The following is a 19,567-nucleotide window of genomic DNA, read 5'->3' as shown; positions in this document are numbered from 1 at the left end:
ACCTGTTCCAGAGAATTAAGGAAGCTTAGGTTGGTTCCTTAATGTGTGCAACAAGATGTTGCAAATCATTTTCCAGTCTGTTATAGCCAGTGCAATTGTCTTTGCGACATCAGATCCAGAGACAACAACAAACTGATCAGAAAGGCTAGCACTTTGCTGGGGACTTCAGCGGAACCTTTGAGTGGGTTGTTGAGAGGAGAATGCTGAACAAACTGTTGAACAGCCTGCTGTTTGACTGCTGGTTAAACAGTGGAGCGGAGAAGCTTTAGTCAGAGACTTCTCCAGCTCCGCCGTAATAAGGAAAGGGACAGGAGGTCATTCCTGCCAACATCCATCACCCTGTACAATCACTATATTCAGACAGTGGAGAACTCTGCTGCAACCTATCCAAACCAGCTAGTGACATATTAATTAATTTATTATATATGTATTATATGCATTCCTTGGTAATACACAATCATCTTAACATCTATATCATTTAGAGCCACCTACTACACCAGAAAAACAAGATTTAATGGAAACAAAGAAACAATTCAACTAGTGGCCTTAACATTAAGCTTCACATTGGTAGGACAATTTGAACATCCAGTGTTGTGTGTGGTAACCTGAACTGATACCCACACACATACACTGTGAAACAGAAAAGCCTGAAAGCCACACAACTGTATCTTCTAAATGTCTCCTCAGTCAGCGTCATTAAATGAAGCCAGACATAGTCCTGTCAAAAGTCACTTATGTTGTAAAAAAATGTGGAATAGACTCCTAGATTAGCGTTTTGCAATTGGTCAAATGGAGTGTAATGTAATTTTGTGGACATCTTACAGCCTACAGACATAACTGAGAGGCATCTAGTTTTACTGTGGTGCAGCATCATTATTTTCATATTGCCAAGCTGAGTTTCAGTTTTGGTCAATTACTTTGACTGTGAACTGTCATCATGTGAAAAGGTCAATACACTGTGCTATCATATGTGTCTTTTGACCATCAGACTCTTGGTTTTCTGATTCTGACTCTAGCCTTTGTTTGAGGAACATTACATAAACAGCAGAGAAATTCATAACACAGTGCAGAACTCTGGAGAGGTTTTGCACTTTGTCTAGTTAATAATCCAAATATTTATGTGAATAAATTCAGCTAAATGCCATTTTGGTTTAGGTCTGGTGGACATTTGGTTTGGCCTGCAGCTTGTGCAGGAACACAAAGTCTAGCTGCTGCCATATCAGTTTTTCATCTTCATTTTGTTCTTTAAAGATATCAGATATTGGCACCTTTGGTAACATACTATAATTATATATCCTCTTTTTATTGTTCAGTGGCCTCAAAAACTAGAGATTATAGGGGACATTAGAAATTCTATTGAAGCTCCCCCTGAAAACCCCATATAGAAGTTGTACAAACCTAACATCTTTTCAAAACTGTGGAAAAGTGACTTCTAATTAAAATAGCCCAATGTGAGATTATTTTGTCTTGGGAAAATTAACATTTTAATGCACCTCTGTGAAAACTCCGCTTCTATCAGTATGTGTGATAATCTACCATAAGCATCTGGAGGAGGCTTTTTACTAAGCAACTTGAGTAGGAGAGATTCTGTTCTATAGCACAATTGTGTTGTATGTCTATCTATGTTCTGGGGAGTGAAGTTAAAAATAAGGTGAAGATTAGGTCGACGGAGAGATTTAGCGTTTTAAGTGGTGTTTATTGTGTGAGTTTATTTTGTTTCAGAGCTAAAGAGGCTGTGGAATCTCTATTTGTGTTTAACGGGTTTCACAAGTATACCGTGAAGTGGTGACCAAGCAAAATACTGTAATTATCAATGTAGTAAACATTCAGCTTCCTACTGATGCCCTTATCTGTTATGTAGATAGGACAGTTTTATTAATGCACAACAATACAAAGAAGCTCTACTTGGGGATTATCATACATAAATTGTAGATGTGCTGGTAATAGCAAAGGTATATGCTGTGTATGTACTTACTATCACTATATTTAATGTTTGACACTATACTTTTAGTATGACATTGACAGGATATAGTGGCAGTGGCAAATGGACTCACTTGAGGCTCTTCAAGACTTTCTTTGCTTCTTATCTGAAGGGCTGTTGTGCATTTGCGTCGTTACAAAACAACCTTTTCACAAATTCATGGCACAACACAAAAAAGCCAGTTTCTTAGGCCAAGACTCAGCGTTCCATCTGCATCTGAAAAAAAAAGTCACACTTCTATGAAGGAAGCAATGTACACACTCTGGCCAGAGAAGGCAGGTGGTTTGACAGCGGACTAAAGGAGACCATCCATGTCAAAATCACTTAATAGAGTGGGTGGTCTATGAGACCACTCATCACCCATTTAAAGTGCAGTCTTGGCATCCTTTCCCAAGCAGTTTAACAGCTGCTCACACTTTGACTGTGTTTACATGCACTTAAAAAACCTGGTCACTGAAAATCAGCATATACATGTAGCCGCAGATGAATAATTTGATGCCTCCTTTACCTCTGGTTTATGTTGGAAGCATGGCTCACAGATTTCAAGTGTATAGAAACAGAGACTGTTTCCTTTTTTGAGTACATGTGTCGGGTAACCTGACTGACAGCGCTGTGAGAGAGACACACAGAAAGACACAATGCTTCTTTTCACAGCGCAAACTGTGTGAAAAGTGATTTATCTAGACGTCTACAAGACACTGCATTGGTCTCAGTTTTATTCAGATTTTGGGTAGAATTTAAACAGACACATTACACAGAGCAATAGTGTATTGTTTGTAATGATCTCTGCTTTCATCCAGCTGCTAGTAATGGGTCAAGTTTGTTTGTACTGCATATGCGCTCTAGTAAAAAGCATATTACAAACTCGGTTACTTGTATAGATTACAAGGAAATATGAGTGCTCTAGTAGAACTTTAACTGATTCTCTAATCCCCTACCCCAATTACAGAAACCAGGTTTCCTGTTTACATGACAGCTAAGAAATCAGCTTACTCTAAGAAGCTGATTGTAACCTTATTACTTGAGTTCATGTAAATGCACTGTTTGGCACGACCCACAGGTGACCTCAGCAAACATCTAGGTGTTAACAACTTAACAACAGCCATTAGTGTTTTTTGCACTTTTCACGGCACTTCACGGAGGACTGGTTTCACAACCTGCCACTTTTTTCGGCTAATGTGGTTAGCTGAAAGGCCGGTGCTGTGTTCCAGCTGGACATAGTTTGGCTCCTTGGAAGTCTGCAAGGAGGCCAATCAGAACAGAGTGAGATGGAGGGAAAGCTAAAATGAGCCATTTCAGTCTCAAGGCCAGATGGGCAGTTGCATAAAGACACATTATTACATATATTTATACATTTTTTAACTTATAATCATAAAACTTTGTACCAATGAAGCCCCAGAATATATTATGAATCCTAAGTTAGGCATAATATGGCCGCTTTAAGTATTTCTGCCCGTTATTTAAGTGTTCACTAGTTGCATATTATGTGAAAACTAGTCCCTTGTTTACGTTCAGTTGATTTGGCAAGAGTAAAAATGGCCTCCAATCTAATCACAATTTCTGGCAATAAGCATATGAAGTAATTATCAGCTACACTTGATTTGTGGCATAATGAGCTCGCTATAAAGGCAAACAACCATCTTAGTGACTTGTGACTGTAATGATCCAGTTACTTTGACTTAGCTGTGTATTATTGAATATTAATGGATTTGAGCATAATCAGTTACTGTTTCAACCCTCTGGCCAATCACCTTGAAGAGAGTCTTGACAATAAAATAGGGTTGGCTTTTTTTGTTGCATGTTGCATGCCAGTGTCAGTGTCAGTCTTTGGATTTGAATGATAATGGCTCCCAGGTGGCATATGTTGTATTTGAAAACTAGAAATAAGTTTGGACTTGATGTACAAATGTTTAGATCAGCACTTAGAAGTTCTAAAGAAACAAACAAAAAAATTAATACACTTTATATTCTCACAAACCTTTAGTACATTATTCGAGTGCTGAGCTGAAATGACTTGATACAACAAAATACTAATGTTTGGTTTGGTTAAAAGTCAGTTTACTGTAAAGCTAAGCTAATCAGGTATAATGGCATACTGTATTAACAATTGTGTGAAGTCATTTTTAAGAGCAGTTGACAAGACCTTGATGCTATGTTACAGCTGATTGGTGCTTAAAATTAAACAAGGAACACATCTGTTGTTAGGCAAAAAGAAGAGTTGTGTTGTAATTAAATTTGTATGTATTTATTTATTTTAAACATATATTCATACCAGTAGTAAACTAAAGTAATTCAACTGTCCCATTTACCAAAAAAACTGAATAGTAATTACTGAATAGTAAGATGTAGAGGTAACAATAAAACGGAAGCCATTTTGGGAAGCAGTATTTATTGAAAGTACATACAAATCAAAAAAGTCAGAGAAGAAGAGGGGCAGCATTACCAATGTTAAAAATAGAAAAATAGGTAAGCAGTCCTATAGAAAGAATTAAAATTTCCTGTGGTAGGAACTGAGTAGGACTGTGCTTTCCATGTTTTTATAATATCCAGAAATACCCCTCCGTCTAGAGGGGTATTGAGATGGGGCAGGGAGAAAAGCGGGGTGAAACCTTTCGACAGGTTGTCACTCCATCACTGATGTAATGCAGAAAGACAGGAACTCACCTACTTAACTTTAGGCAATTTTAAGTCGCTAAACCTCCTGACCTGCCTGTCTGGTGGCAAACTCGTGCTTGAATAGAGTGAGGATGAGTTGTGGCTTAGTTAAAACAGTGTTGCTCTGCAGTTACTTCTCTTCATGTTTATTCAGGCTTAATTGGTGAGTTTCAGTTTTTTTTATATATTTAAATTTGCCATTTATACATATGGAAACATACTAATGAAATGCTTCATTACAATATTGCACTGTTCACATGCAGTAATGTAATGTTTTGCCAGAGACAAATTGTCTTTATTTAGCTTTAATTAACAAATGGACACTACAGTCAGATAATACCAGCTGTTGAACAAAAACAATGGTTGACTGAACATTAAAAAAAAAAACAGTTCTTACACAGCTGCATCACAAGACTCATCTATAACTGACTACTTGTGAAAAGCTATCAATCTTCTAAACAAAAGTAGTTGAGTGAAATGCTATTGTTCCTCCTGCTGTCTGATAAATGGTGGCTCCTAGTGTGGAGCTGAATTTCTTATTACTTTTATGTGGCTTGTCCAGGTGAGCTGGTACCCATACAGCTTTTGAAGGACGGAGGGGTGAATGCAAAACAGCCTCTGTGATTTTCGGCAGCTCAGTCCCTCCAGCATTTGATGTATGAAGTCCTGTTCAAGCCCACGGCTGCAATATGAATGGGTTGTTTTCCTCACACCTTTTTGTTGTGCTTGTTTTAATGTTAAGTGTTGTCAAACAGAAACCCGACCGGGAAGTCAGTGCAGGTTTGAAACACTTACTGTCAACTTCTGTCAGACAAACCTCCTTGGCAGTGGCGTGATGTGAATGTGTTTAATGCAACTCCCTGCAGCAGAAGTCACTACTCAAATTTTTGGGAAGCCATCTGGCTTTCAGAAATCCCCGAAAAACTGAAATGCAACAAAGACGCTTGTTAGCACTAAAATGTGCACAAGGTCTTCTTATGATTCTTCACTGGTCTTTGGCTAAATAATTGAAGCCTCGTTTGAGGAGTGGTGAACTGAGGGTAAAGATGTTTTGGCAAACTGCCTGCTGCTGTATCAAAGGAGAAAAACGCTCTTGGTCCTTCACTGTGAAGCTTTCTTGCTCTGCCTTGCTGTGTGATGGTTGGCCTCTCGGTCAGTATTTACAGTCTTTTATTTACTTGTGATGCCTTGAAGTCAACAAGCTTCTGCAGATCAAAAAAATCTCTCAAATAATGGCTAAGATTAATACTGATAACTCAAGGGCTGCTCAAAGCTTTATACTCCTATTTGTTCAGTTGCTTAAGCAGCAGTCGGTTGCTGCTGTGCCACTTTTTTTCATTTGCCTCTTTTGTGTGTGAGTCTGAAACAAAACAAGTAAATCCAGTGGGTTATAGAATAAAAGCTCTTTCAAAAATAACTGAAATCTTGATTCAAACTAATAAGTTGGCTTATCGTTTTCTGCAAAATCATGCATGCCATCACCGCATTCACTAATTCCAGACATGTATCCTGGATCCTGAATCCACCATTGTAGTCCATTCTCAAGCTTTACCACCCTCTCTTTTGCTGAAGTCTGCTATTCAATTCTGCTATTTAATTCTTCTTATTGTACTAGGAATCCTGCAGTATCATAATACTCTTTATGGCTGCAGACAAAGCTGCTATGTGTGTCTGTGTGGCCTGTTTACATTAGAAACCAGTGCAGCAGATGGCTAAGAAAGCCTATCTAGACGTCAAGTCCCCCCACAATGGAAGAGGCTGCCCTTCTTTGATACGTCAATCAAGCTGACAGACAGTGCTTATCTCCCAGTGAGCAAGAAATGGACCAAGCCCCCCACCCCTCTGTGAGTTGATTCAGTCTTGCAGTAGTTCATCGGTTGCACATCACAGATAAGGCCATTGAGATGGGGGTAGGGTAGGAGTCAGGGTCGTTGCTGTAAAGTCCACTATGGTCAGATCTGAAGACCTCTGCCGACATGCCTCCTGAGATGTGATCATATTCTATTTATTAACTATCTCAACTGTTAAAGTTCAAACACAATGCTAAAAGAAAGGACATCTTTTACAGTATCACATGCTGTGAAAGCTCTCAGGAGTTAATTAAATGCATAGAAATCTTACTGCAGAAATGCAGAAAGGAAAGAGCTGTACAGTCTAATGGCTACTGGGAGAAAGGATCTCCTGTGGTTCTGTGTGGAGCACTTGACACTGAGCACTTGACTTGACATTGACAACCATTCCCACCTACTACACCCCTCTAGTGGGCGGGAGGTATTGTCCAGGATTGAGAGGAGTTCAGACAGTATCCTTCTCTCAGCCAAAACATGTAGAAGGTTGGGCTCCACATTCAGAACAGAGCCTGCCCTCCTGATTAGTGTCTGCCACGTTCATGCTGTTGCCCCAGGAGGCCACAGCTGAGAAGATGACACTGGACACCATAGACTAGTAGAATGCAGAATATCTCCAGCATGCTGCTGCACACATTGTGCACAGTTTTAGTAAAAAGTACAATTACTTTCAATTATATTTGGAGATATGTGTACTCCATTATAGGTAATAATACATAATAGAATATTTCAACAATTTTCTATGTCAAGTAAATGTACTTTTTCCTTCACTGCTGTTATTTGACATCTAGAATAAGCTGTAGTAGATCTTACTTACTATGCCTACGTCCCGTGCTCAGGTGGCTGAATATTAATTTATCTGTACATGCTTTTTTTTGTTTGTTTTTACAGGGTTTTCTGTTGGATTTACTTTCACATTGGTAAAGGATCTATACAGTATAGTATAATAAATACTGATATGTACAGTAAAGACTGCACAGTCATGAATAAGATGCTAATTTCATTTGAATCATTTATAAAATGAAAGAAATGAAAGAATGAATTTCTTAATCAATATTTAAGCCTCTAAAAAAATGGTGATTATATGAAAATGTTCTGGTTTCTTAATTTCTTACTGTCAAATTTATTAAAACTGTTTGTACTTTCGTAGCCCTACCCAGTTAAGAATTGAACATGTTACAGAATCATGCACCATTAATCTCAAGACCTTAAAATGCCACTCCATTGCACTTTATCTCATTTGTGCTTATGAAATAAGCTCAAGTGCTTTTGGCAGCATTTTTTGTTAGTCATGCACTAAATCTCAAGTTGTTTCACACCAAAATCTCAAGTCATTCCACACCATCTGCTGCTCTAGAATTTCCCTTTTTTTCTTTGTTTGCCTTGGACCACTTCTCAATCCATTTCTGAATTTAATGTCTCTGGGTATAAATTATTGTTTTTGTCTCTGGTGCTGTGTGGGGAATATGGTATCAGGTTGCAGCTCTAATATAAATCAGTTCTTAAGTGTCACTTAGGGAATACAAACAGTAAATGTCTCTTAGAACTTGGTGTCACCATAAAATCACATTTAAATATGCATCATATGTGTGTTTGTTTGCAGAGAAAAGAAAGCACTTGATGTTGATATTGTTATGGTAATGGTCTGGCAATCAGAGAGAAGAATAGAAGGGAAAAACAAGACGCCAGTGGCATTGGTGACAAGAGTGATAGCAGTTGTGATCCTTAGTCAGCAGAAAACAACGTATGTTGCTGACCTTGTTGATGAGGATGGTTCAAGGTGAGGACCTGTGTGCATTCAGAAAAGTCACTGCAACATCTGGCCATCAGATATAGTCTAGCATCCTTTATGGGGCTATTTCTCTACTGCAGTGAGAGCTTGTAATGTAGAAAAAAGTAGCTGTTTTTATTCTGCCAGTTAATTATGAGTCGGGTTCCGACATGCTTGCAAAGACAAGGTAAAGTGAGGTCGTGGATGGGGATTGCTATTTAGTTTTTGCTTTTGTTAGTTATTTTATCTCTGCCTTTAGTAATGCAGGAAAACAATCAGTCACATCTCATGCAGCATAATGTGTGAATAGCTCCTTAGATATTCAACATTGTTCAGGCCTGTTCTGTATTATTGTGAAATTACCACCACACAAAAAAATATATAAAAATTAAAATTCACCCAATTCACTATCATGAGGATGATTTATCTGATCCCAAGATACCAAATCTACCAGATTCCCAGCACAAGGGCACCAGAGGTTACAGCATTCAAACTAGCGTAGGTCTGAAATAATGGTCCTGCGTTATAATGAGTCTCCTTGTGGTCTTCTGGTATTGTAATTAATATTCATAACTGGACTCCAGGCCTACAGGTCAATATGAACTGTGCTTGGTTGTTCTGTCAAGACAGTCGTCAGACAATTCTTAGCATAAGCATGCATCTAGTGGCTATGCATTAATGAGTGGACAAATCATGCACCTGAGATTGCAGTCGTGTTCTAGGTTGTACACTTTGTGATGGCTGGTTAATCTGTGTATCTCATTTTCATGTTGCCTTTAAATAATTTAACAGATTGATGTCAAAAATCAATCATAGAAAAATTATGGCCTGTCTTGGGTCTGCTTATTGTCGCTATCACTTCAAGGTGAGTTTGAGTTAGAATCATCTCCATCTTTGTCTTATTTATTGTTATGTAAAAGCTTGCACCCTTCAATGTAAGATGTTAAGGAAAATGACTACACCCAGTACTAGGTTTTAGCTGTTGATGTGACCACAGTAGTTATCTGCTATTTTTGACACACACATTCACTCTCGTCATGCACTAAGATACAGGTGCTTCTATGATTGTTGAAAAATATATTACACTCATAGGAATGAAATAATCAATGATATGATAACTAATAGCTAATATTGTAATTATATCTTTGCAGAAATTTCTCAATTGTCTTATGAAACAGTCACCCATTAGGAAAATTACGAAGAAAAAAAATTGTATTTGGATACATGACTAAGACTGTTAACTGTGGGCATGTTTGAGTGAATTACAAATCAGATTCAATATGAATTTCTAAAAAGAATTATTTGATTGAACTTTGTCTTATTTGAAAATGCAGTTACTCAATTTCGGTTTTATTAAAGTTACCTTTGGTTGTTTTATTGACCTTGTGAATTTGACAGATTAATTAACCAACTCAAAGCATGTCCCATGATTTTTTCTGCACTATAAAGACTAATGCAAGAAGAAAGGATTTTCAATTTATCTACAGTACATTAAATTCATACATAATTACTATTACAGATTTCCTCACACTGGATGAAAACTCACTGATCTGAGAAATCTCTGTGCTAATGTGTTAGGTAACACAATTAACAAAGCTCAACTTTTCTTTGGTGAGAGTGGCAGCGTATTGTGTATCACAGCTTTTTTGTAACATATCCGACAGAATGATTCATGAAATCATTTAGGCACAATTTTCAAGGATACACAGCTTCTTAATGATATTATAATTATACATTGAAGATTAATTTGCTGGAGCAAAGAAAATTATTTGATGGATTACCTAAAAATTGGCATGGATTGGTGCAAATGGTGAGTCATGACAGAGTTCAGATTTGTCACTATACACTGTACGTTGACCTAAACACATGGTAATTCATTTAAAAACCCCTCGACCTTTCACAGTGGCTGCAGGCAATTTTAAAGCAAATAAATACGACAATTAAGATGAGATTTTGTAAATTTTTGTTAATTGTCCCTCACAAATGAGTAATTGATTAATTGCTTATGTGTTAATTAAAGTGGCCCCGCAGAGCTGCCTGGACAGCTTTCTCATCTGTCGCAGTTAAACTGCTGCCCTTCAATTAGAGATGGGAACTAATTTGATGGGCAACATTTGCAACATCTTTCCTCTTGATGACACAGACTTTAAACCTGATAGTCACCCAAACTTTGCTAGGTTCCCCTAATTACCTTGATTGTGTTTTACTTTTAAATTAAGCCATTAAAATAAATTCAGAGGCTTGAGGGGCCAGGAGTCATGAACCGTGAAAACAAGGGCTCGAGGAGCACATAATTACTTTTGCATGTCAAAAGGTTTTCTATTGCCTTGTGGGACGTTTACTGTGTGTCTGTGTGTGTTATTTGCATTGTGTGTGTTTTAGTTGCACTGAATTTGTGTTAAAAATAGTGAGTTGTCACATTCAGAATAAACTGGGGATAGCAAAATGTAATAATAATAAAAAAAAGTATTTCTGTCCTAGTTTTTATAAGAACAAAATGCAAAAGGTAAAATAATCCCTGAGTTATTAGTTACATAATGTAATGTAACAGTTAGTTACATTTTTATTACAAAGTCAGGAGAGCTGATGTTTAAGTCAAGGCTCATACCCTCATTGTCATCCACAAGTTGAGGTAAACAGTTTATTAATTGCAATTTGGAATCGGGTGATGACAAAATCCAGGTATCAGTATCGGACTTCAACCCCTGTCTCCTGTGTGAAAGTCATGTTCTTTGTTGTGCCACCCATCCACACCAGTCTCCCCTTGTCAAACCCGTCTCTGACATGACAGTCTCCTTTTAATAGTCCATGAAGAATAACTGAACCACATTTGTATGTTTAGCATCATTGTTTCTGCATTAATGTCCTGAACTGTAGGCGCTTCAAAGTAAAAAATCAGTGTTTCATTTTAACTGAGGCTTGCAGAGCTCCAAAATTCATTATGTTACTGCTGAATTTGTCACTGTCACCAAGTTGTTTCTATCTTCACAGATATTCTACTTCAGTTAATCAAATTGCAGTGTAGCTAATTAAATTATTTCTCTGTTTTGTACATTCTAACAACCAGGTCTGCTTGAATTATCCATTATTTCAGCTAACAGAAATGGGACTCTAGAAACCTGTAGTACCCTGTGACAGAGCTGGCTGAGGAAGCAGTCCAAAATGCCAAATGTCAAGGTTGAGGCTATTCCTTTAATGATCTGAGCTCTGGGAGCTTTTCAAGAGGTAGTTTGCATGACCTTGTACCCTCAAGCTTTTTCTCTTTCTCTTTACCTTGTTGTCTTTGTTCCTTTTTTAATCCAAAGAAGATTTAAAAACTTGCTTTTGTTTTAGTACTAACATGACTTCTAGGACACAATGACGTCTTGGAATTTGAAGAGGAAGTAAGCGGGGAATGTAGCGTTAATTAGTTTAAGATGCACTCCTGCTTACTGTAAAAGAAGAGGAAGTCTTTAACTAGACAGACACAGCTCTTTATTTGTCACCTGCTGGTAATTGGACACTACAACTGATGAGACTGATCTAAAACTGCATCACAAGAACATTGCAGTTTTACACCAAAGCACACTAATGCACTAAACTAATTTAAGTCACATACTGTGGTCTGGTCACATTAAAAACACAGAATGTAGGTAATAAATATGCAGATGTTGGTCAACTGTTGAAACATATTGAAACGTTCCGACAGACTGCAAAATATAAAAAACTGTGCCAACAGTGCTAAATGTGCGTCTTATTTATGAATTGGGCAGAGCAAATACCGACTCAGGAGGCAGTAAGACAGAAAGAAAAGATGCAAATAGGGAAACACCTGTGATTATTAAAAAGACATTACACTCAGAACACCTATGTCTATTTGTGCATGTTAACTTTACTTTTTAATTTCAGTCAATTCATAAGTCAATGTTGATTCTGCTAATTGTTTACAAGCAGAGAAAGTTGTGCTTGTGCTGATACTTTGCTGGAATATTAATTAGGGTATATTTCAGAAATGTCACACAGTCTAATTTTTGTATCAAATCCCTTGTGGAGTTTTAAGGATGGTGAGGACACTTTAGGGAAACATATCACTGTAATATGAAACATACATTTCTTGCAAAAAAAAAATAAATAAAAATAAATGATGCACTACGTAGATACATGAGCATAACTTTAAAATATGGTATATTGTAGTACTTCACCTTCTTAAGTTATTAATTCTGGCAGAGGGCTTCTTACCATAGGTCTTACATATATTTTTTTGTTTCAGCCACGTTTAATAATTTAATTTTAATGTTTAATATGTTAATATACAAAGTGTTTGTTTATTTACAGGTAAAAATTTGTAGCTCAAAAATCCTCTGCAGTTGATGTTTTAGTTTAACGATTAAAAGATGCTGTAAAGTGTTTAGGACTGTGATACCCACTGTGCATGCCACTGTAAGGTAAACTCCCCAGGATCCCTGTTAGTCACTGAGGCCATGATATGTTCTGCTAGGTGCCTGGGAGGCTTGTGCCATGCGGGTGATGCTTTTGCCTGTCAGGTGGCTTGTGGTGAGAGCTAATCCTGTTGAAAATAGAAATGTTTTCTGCCTTGGGATGGAGGGAGGGGGTGCAAGAGTGATGCGACCGGCCCCAAGGAGTCAGTCATCCATGTGCACAAGGAGAGATATCCTAATCTTGTCACAGACACAGGGGGGGGAAATGAAAGTCCCAAGCTATCAGTAGCAAAGGCTTCTGCTCACGGAGATGATTTGTAAAATCATGCTAGCACATGATAGGAACTAGGAAAAGTTTTTATTTATTTTTTTTATTCCCAGAGGCCGTGCTGCTGTTGATCCATAATTCACTTATGCATACATATATGTTCTTCATTATATCATAGTCCTACCCTTGAAATTACTTTTCTGTCAAGCTTAGTGGTAGAACTTTTACTTGAGACCCCCATCATCTATCGTGCTCTAGTTTTCCATTTCGTTTAGTTCCCTGATCTCCATTTTAAATGTTTAAATGTTAAATGCTCTACAGATGGTGTTTATCAATGACTCATCTTTTCTCTACAGCCCTGTCTTCTATATGGGATTCATCTTCTATTAAGATTAAATCTGTGTGCTGTATGCTCAGCTGCAGTTTTCTACAAAGTTCTTGAAGACGTTGTTTGCTTTTAGGTTATTCTGTTATCCCCTTTGACACTATCTACATAATATATCATTTAAGCATCTGTGTAGCCTTTGAGTCTCATCTGTACTTCACAGAGTAACGTGGTAGCTACTTGCTACTCTGCATTCGGTGGTGGTAATAGGGTGGTGGTGGCTGTGGCTGTGCTATTCTCAGCGGCCCCGTCAACGTGATGGAATGGCAGGAGTCATTTTTGCATGCCCAAGCTGATGGCTTTCAAGTGGGGAAACAATGGGACAATTCCCACGTCAGGCTCTGATTCACTCATAAAATACCCAGCAGCAGTGTTGATGGGGAGCTGACTTCCAAGTTGCACTCAAGCAGCTCCTCGTGCATTATGAGAGAGAAGCCGAAAAAATGTGTTTGCTATTTCAGCAAGTAATGGCATTAATGGTTAAATACAGCTGTGGGGAGTCTTTAGTCAGAATAGCACAATACCCAACATAGTGGTTGATCATGCATGTACTGTAGAACTAGATAATATGTATATGTGATTTTCACTGACACCTGGATATGGCCTTATAAAATGTTCACAGTTCTGCACAAAGCATAGGTTTGTGGTAAATAATGCTTAACTCTGTTGGAGGTACACTGTAAAAATACTGACTTATGTTACATTTTGTTTTGAGATACAAAACAATACGGCAACATGACAAAGTAAACTTTAGCATTCCCCATATATAAGGCCCTGTCCAGCTCTCCTAGAGTAAATGCCTGTCTCCTGGAATCTTCTCTGTGTTCTTGAGACTGTGCTGGGAGACACAGCAAACCTTCTGACAATGACACGTACTGATGTGACATGTGTTCAACCTCTGTAGGGTCCAGGTACATCTCATGCTACCAGTAGTGACACTGACCCTAGCCAAATGCAAAACTAATGAAAAAACTAGATGAGGAGAGAAAAATGTCAGTTGCCTCCACCTGTAAAACCATTCCTGTTTTGAGGGTTGTCTCATTGTTGCCCCTGTAGTTCACCTGTTGGTAATTTCATTAACACCAATGCAGCTGAAATTGATTAACAACCCCCTCTGCTACTTAACTGACCAGATTAATGTCCGAAAAAATTAACTGACCTGATGCTGAACTCTGATTAAAAAGTGTTCCTTTAATTGTTTTGAGCACTGTAAATTAATTACAGTATATTGATCTCAGACATATGTTTTACTGCAGGTTTTCCTCTTCATAGTCATAGTTCATGCTTTATATTTGTTATAGGCCCAATTACATTTTGAATTACAGCATCACATAGAGGAATTCAACATAAAAATGTAATTATATGTAGCTGCCACATGTTTCAAATGTTTAAATATTTTGTTGTGACTTTTTATTGTTGGTGGAAAGTTCATGTACACAATGCAGTAATGTTTGTTTAGAATTTGTCTTTGCAGGTGCTCACTCATCACTCATAATGTGACATTTACTGTGAGCTGTAACACAGATGCTAGAAAATAATCGGAAACCAAATATCATGCACTGAAATTAATTGTTTTGCCAGTAATGAGGCAGATGAGATATAGAACATCTTGCAGAGGAAGAACAAGGTGTCTCTATTACTGCCAACAACTCTGCAGACAAATTATGCCAGCGCAGATGCTTCAACACTTTGCTTCGGATCCAGGGTCTTGCTTTTCCCAGCCAGGAAATCAAAGGGAACTTACATCCCATCTGATTTAAATGCATCAATGTGAATGTATCAGAATGTGGAAGATCAAATGTTTGTCAAGCCATTTGGTGGTCATTCATATATATATCATGTGCACAACGGACCATGTGGCCCCAGTAGCTGTTTGTGTAAAAGGTTGTAATGCAAAATCAGTTATTTTATAATAAATATTAATATTAATAATTTCCCCAACAGTTCTTTATTGTTTTTTTGTTTTGTTTTGTTTTTTTTTTTGTTTAGTTTTTTTTTCTGTAATGAAGGAACAAATTAAATGTGACATCTGCAACCTCCAAAACACTTGAGATCTGTTTGGCATTTCCAAAGTCTGATCCTCTCTCACCCACAGAGAGGGAAATGGAGCATGTGGTTATTATTGGCAGCAAGTAGCGATGTGAAATCCAGAAGCTGAAATACTGTTGTATTCTTCTGCAAAGACACTCTTTACTGTGATGTTGTTACATGTGTAAATATATTCTTATTGTGAAAGCTAGGCATTAGTGATGGAAAATGTCAGTTCTGTGCTTTTACATCAATTCTTTGTTTTATATATATATATATATATATATATATATATATATATATATATATATATATATATATATATATATATATATATATATATATATATATATTGGCACTACATTTATGCAAAGTCTACTCTTTTAAAGATGGTTTGCTTTATCTATTAATTTATCCTGAGAAATGAGGATGCATGTACTTGCAGATGGTTTTAAAGATGACCTTGCATTCATGTTGTTTATTAAAACTAGGCATGACTTGAATATTAAAGTTCATGGTAAACTGAAGTAGGCTAAGGACGTAAATTTTCATTCACTACTTTCTATGGAGCAGTGGTGTTGTTAGTGTCTGCAATAACTTTAAGGTGACAGTATACTGTATGAGACCTTTCAGTAGAAGCTTTCTTAAGATCAGTAAACACCTAATCCCTCATAATTCACCCTTGCTGCTTTGTGGAGCACATATGAATGACTAATAATTGAAATAAGTAAGTTATTTCGAATATTACTAATTATAATATATAATCAATCAATCATAGATCAAGAAATGTGTCTTAATATATTCACTGTTAATATATCTTTTTATTTTTAAACATTTTATTTTCACCAATGTAAATGTGGTATTGTATGTCAAAACAAACTCACACATCACTAATAACTGACTACTTATTAGCTTGGGAGTGATGTTCTCACTATTGCTTGGTTCTTGCAGGTGACTGATTAATTGAAGAGTGAATGCTGTGAGGGTATGTGGATTAAGGGGAGACGTTGCTCACCTCACACCTCCAGCCTCCCGCCTTCTGCACGCTAGGCAGCTCCAGCAGCTCTTTGGAATCAGCAGGCCAGCAATTACTGCCTGTGAGTATTATTGCACTACCCAAATTATGGGATATTCCTGCTGCTCAGCACGCAGCGTACAGAATTTAATGTCTAGAGTTTGGTAGGCAAAAACGAACAGTGCACTAAAATTCAATGAATGGGCAGGTCCAAAAATTAGCACACTTTAAATTATCTTTAAATTTTAAAGCGAGCAACACAACACTACGGTGCATGCAATGATGTAAGAGTGCTATAAACAGCAGCCTGACAAAATCAATTAATCTCACACACACTTCAAATATTGAACTGCTCATCTCTGCATATCATTGGCTTAATAGTGTCAATCATCACTGCACCACATGTCAACAAGAGCATCCCTCAGAATACATTGTCTCTCAAGCAGGTGGCCAGGCAGGTGCAGATCAAGTGACTCATTTACTACAATCAAGCTATACAACACTTATGTTTGCAAATTACATTGTAATGGGAAATAATTCCTGATATGTTTACTAGCAACAGTTCCCACATGCATTAAATAATATAGATTCTTTCTTATGTCGATAGAAAACATAACCCAACTCTTGCTGTTGTATGCCGACAGTGTATGCACGCTACAGTAATACTTAACACCTATAGGCATGAAACATGTTACATCCCAGACTGTTAATATAACCCCTAAATTTAAATTTAATGCTCAACATGAAATAACCAAAATTCATTGTGACTGATTTAAAAGTCACAAATTCTCATCCTTTTGCTTTTCATGTTGCCTTTCTTAATCGACAGCGGGAAATGTTACTTTAGCCCGGTCAATAACAAAATCTCCAACGCATCCCTCTGGTCTCAGAGTTAACACAATTTTATATGCATTAAACCAGTAACACATTCTGACAACACACAGATTAATTATTAATCGGCACTAAAGTGATTTTTACACCCACTTGAACATTTCTGCTGGCTTTAACTACAGGAGGTTAAAATTTTACCATGTGATCAAGGTTAGTGCCTTTGATATTTATGTTGTATCTATGGTCTGTTGAAGCACATTTGTTCACTGTTGAATGATGAGTGATACTGAGTTCATCTGCTGTGATTGTCATTATTTAAGTGAACTAATTTTGTGAATTTAGTAATTCAATTTAGTTTTTTGACTACACTCTATACAGTAAGGTTCAACTGCTCACCTCTATCGTGTGCTTGCTAACCCTGTGAGAGCAGCTGTTGCATTATCATAAATCAGTTCAGTTCAGTTCAGTTTACTTCACTTTTCCAGACGTCCAAGTGTAAGAGAAGATATTTACAAATTACCAAATAATGATAATATAATCACTCATAAGCAACAAAAATATACAGTAGATTCACCACATGACGCCATCCATCTGCACCGCCGTTTCTTTTGATACTTCACTTACCGTTAAGGCCTAGCGATCCATTTTCAGCCATTCACTTTCTCTCATTACTTTGCTTTTACCACGCTGTTGTTTTATTACATCTCTTCTGATGAGTCTACCACCTAATAGCTTACAGTTTCCTACCTTGTTACAATTGATTCTTATTGCTACAGATTGCCAGGATATTGACCAAAACATTTCTCCTGACAAGCTTCTCCTAGCCCAGGTTTGACACTGCTGCAGCGGGAAGTAAAAGAAAGAGCTAAGGAGATAAAAAATAGATAAATTAGGTTAGTGTACCTCAGTAAAATGTCCAGTGGACTGTAACTATCTGCCTGTGGACGACTAGACATCTCCACTTTTCAAGGGAGGAGCATTACAGGAAGTGCCATTTCAGCTCCTTTGTGTCAATTGCTCCAAAATGGCCAATTTCCTGTCTTGGATGTGTGTTTTCACATTTTTATCATCCCCTGCTGTAGTTATCTAGTTGCACTTACGGCCATCAGTCATCGATGCTGCGTTGAGAGGAAGCCGATGTGCAGTAAAACTGACGAACGGCCTTCTGCATGACTGAAGATGTATGAGACATGCAGGCGAGCTAGTGGGGCTTTTTATATATTTATTTTTTTATATTTTCAACACTGCCGTAAAGTGCCAAGAGGGAAAATAGACGTGCTTCCCGTACCTGTGATTGAATAGAGCATTTTCAGTGTGGTGTCTCAATATAGTGAGTGACAGGTGTTCTGATACTTTTTTTTTCTGTTTGTTTTTCTTTTTTTTACAACTGTACATTACATAGATTAATCATTTAGCATGCATTAATGTCCAAAGAAAATAAGGACAAAGCTGGTTTTACATTTATTGCTACACCATCACCTCTAAATACAAAATGTATTTGTGAAGCTATGTGTTTAGGGCATGCTACTGCTTCTCCTGAAGTATTTCTGGTGTGTTATTGTGTAATCCGTCATATTTTCCCAATTTGGTTAATATACAAGTACATGCAAGGGCAAGTGCATTACAAATATTTTCATTTTAGATTAACCCTAGCAATAACAAAACATTATGATCAAGATCATTCTCATAAGTGGATCCCTATTCATCTTTGTCTCTGTGTGTCTCAGACAGTACATCTGTATTCAGTCAGGTCTTCATCTATTTACAGTTATTTGCTTAGATGTTCATATCAGCATCCCCCAGTGGGAATAAGTCCTAATAATTCGACTTAAAAGGGTGAAACAAATGTGCATAAAGCCACTTCACTTGCTCATTCACTGTGATATTTCCTCTTATCAGTGAAAGAGAGTGAGAGCCTCTCTTGTCATATCTCAGCAAACTGTTCTGTGCTGTATGTGACAATAATTTCCAAACCTTATTTTCTTGTATTTTCAAAGCCAAATTCAGTTCAGTGTTCCTGAAATCATGATAAACACCTTTGAGCTCATGCTAATGGTTCATTTTAAATTACCATAATCCTCTTAATATCCTCACAGAAACACTCAAACAAGCTATGTAGTTCAAATAACAATGGATGTATAGTTACAGTACACAAGCATATGCTGTATAGAAGCCCGAGTCCAACAGGGTAAAACCTATAAGACATTGTTGTACTGTGCCTTAAGAGTGCAGGTTATATATTCTTCTGCACAGGATAACGGCCATGTACAGCATCAAAAAATGATTCATCATTTACATAAGAACAATGAAGGGACACCTCTCAGCGAGCTCTAATGAGAAATGTTCTTGTTCGATGGCTTGCACTCCA

At 37.3% G+C, this 19,567-nt stretch overlaps 1 protein-coding gene across 2 annotated transcripts in view; it reads left to right on the top strand.

The window, feature by feature from the left end:
* The window catches only part of lingo1a (leucine rich repeat and Ig domain containing 1a), a 235,085-nt gene that overhangs the window by 168,153 nt on the left and 47,365 nt on the right, over nucleotides 1-19,567 (top strand). For both annotated transcript variants that reach the window (XM_026366043.1, XM_026366042.1), the window contains exon 2: nucleotides 16,305-16,450. The gene's annotated coding sequence lies outside the window, so the exon portion shown is untranslated. The remainder of the gene's footprint in view (nucleotides 1-16,304; nucleotides 16,451-19,567) is intronic.

Source organism: Anabas testudineus, chromosome 6 (assembly GCF_900324465.2).
Source record: "Anabas testudineus chromosome 6, fAnaTes1.2, whole genome shotgun sequence".
NCBI classification, from domain to species: Eukaryota; Metazoa; Chordata; class Actinopteri; order Anabantiformes; family Anabantidae; genus Anabas; species Anabas testudineus.
Note: the sequence above shows the minus strand (reverse complement) of the source record. Positions and strands in the feature narration are given on the sequence as shown.